Raw genomic sequence first — 2,115 nt, forward strand, 5'->3', positions numbered from 1 at the left:
GTCAGGTGTGGTGGTGCACGCCTTTAGTCCCAGCAGTTGGGAGGCAGAGACAGGTGGGTCTCTATGAGTTCAAGGGCAGCATGGTCTACATAGTGAGTTCCAGGTCAGCTTAAAAAAAATATTTTTTAAAAGTCAAAAAAAAGACCAAAATAAATAAATTTTTTAAAACTGTAAAAGAAAAAAAAAAAGATCTCCATTCCATTTTTCTTTTTGATGTGTGTCTGTATGCTACTGGTAAGTGTTTTGTTGAGATTTTTGAATGCATGTTCATTAAGGATATGGATCTATAGTTTTCTTTTTTGTTGTGTCTTTACCTGGTTTTTGTATTAGAGTAATAACGGCTTCATAAAAAGAGTTTGGGAGTTCTCCCTCTGCTTCTATCTTCTTGAATGATTTAAGTAGTATTGGTTGTAGATATTTGATTGTCCCAGTGGATGAACTTGCACTGAGGTGCATCTGGGTCCACTAACGTGACTCAGTAGACCTTAACATATATGATAGAATGCACGAAATCTGATTGGGGGGGTATAGGATGGTATGGATGGGGGAGGGAGTATAAAGATGATTAAGATATTTTGCATGAAATGCACTAAATTCAATAAATATATATTTAAAAACCCTGAAAAAAAAAAGAAGAAACCTGCAGAAAACACAGGAGAACATGAAGGATAGCTAATACCGAACTTACTTGGAGTTTGATTTCTCCAACATGCCAAATCACTCCTGTGGGAGGATGCTACCCAGAGACATTGGGCCTCGGGTTGTAAAAAACACATCTTCTATATGTGAAAAACATTACCATTGAAATCTACCTGATGACTTTATATCCATGCTCAGATGCCAAGGAGCTCAGAAAGTAACTGGCTGTGACTAGTAATAATCAGATATATAGAGATTAAAAACTCATGTGCAAACAGCTTAATGTTAATTGCATTAAAAATGAAAGTAACCAAATGTGGCTAGTAATAATCAGATATATAGAGATTAGAAATGCATTTGCAAACATCTTAATGTCAATTATGTTAAAAATGAATTTTTCTATAAGAAACTGTGTATTTTAATAATGAAATGAAGATCTTTTTTAAAGGTTAAAACCTCATTTAATTTTATGTCTTAAAGGGTTTATACTGCATACAATATTGTATAACTGTATTAATTCAACTGTAAACCTATAAACTTACAGCCAAACTTGAAACAGATGCATCTTAGCTCCAAAAATTGTTGTTGAATATGTCAATGTTGTCATGAAATGCTTCTTCTAATTATATGGTTATTAAATAAATAATAAATAATTAAGAAAAAAAGCACATCTTCTATTATTTAGGATAGTAGCTCTCAAGGTGTGTTTTTCAAACCAGAAGCATAAAGTGAGAACTTTTTTTTAACTAAATAATTTATTGAGAATTTCATACACACGTATAAGCTGTTTTGATCAAATCCATGCCCATTCTGTCCCCTCCAACTCCTCCCATACCTCCCCATTACATTTTTCTGATAACTTCATGTACTCTTTCTTCTTTGATTTATCTATTTTTATGGGGAGTTTGCCTACTCTAACATTGCCCCCTCTGAAGAGGTAACCCTAAAATCTTTTAAGGATTAGATACAAGTTCCCAAATACTTTTGACATTTTTGGCCTTTGGAACAGAGTATGTTGCTAAGAGGCCCAAGGACATTGTGAGTTTTAGCCAAGAAACTGGCTACTTTTCTATGGGGTCTTTTTACCTTAAATGCCTAGCGAATTCCTACCTTCTATTCTTATCACACCATTCTCTGAAGAGGTTACCCAAATTGTCACTAGGGAATCAGGACACAGACAGCTCTGGCTTCTTCAATGCACTGAACAGGGATGCAGGGTGAAGCAATTGGAGTGTCCCTTCAATAGGTCTACCTAAAAGACTCCCAAATTGCATAACTTTTACCACTAAGGGGAAAAGAAAGCCCTTGAATCGTAAATAGGACCTGTGAAGGAGAAGAAAAGGCAAGAGTAATTAATTAGCATTACAACTGCTAGACAGGGAACTAGAAAAAAGTCAGAACAGGGCAATTTTCAAATGTTCATATGAGAGTTCATTGGAATTTCTTTACAAGAGCTTCCAAAAGAATCCCTCTGTT

The sequence above is a fragment of the Nannospalax galili genome, unplaced genomic scaffold (genome assembly GCF_000622305.1).
Source record: "Nannospalax galili isolate Female #2095 unplaced genomic scaffold, S.galili_v1.0 scaffold719, whole genome shotgun sequence".
Taxonomy (NCBI): Eukaryota; Metazoa; Chordata; class Mammalia; order Rodentia; family Spalacidae; genus Nannospalax; species Nannospalax galili.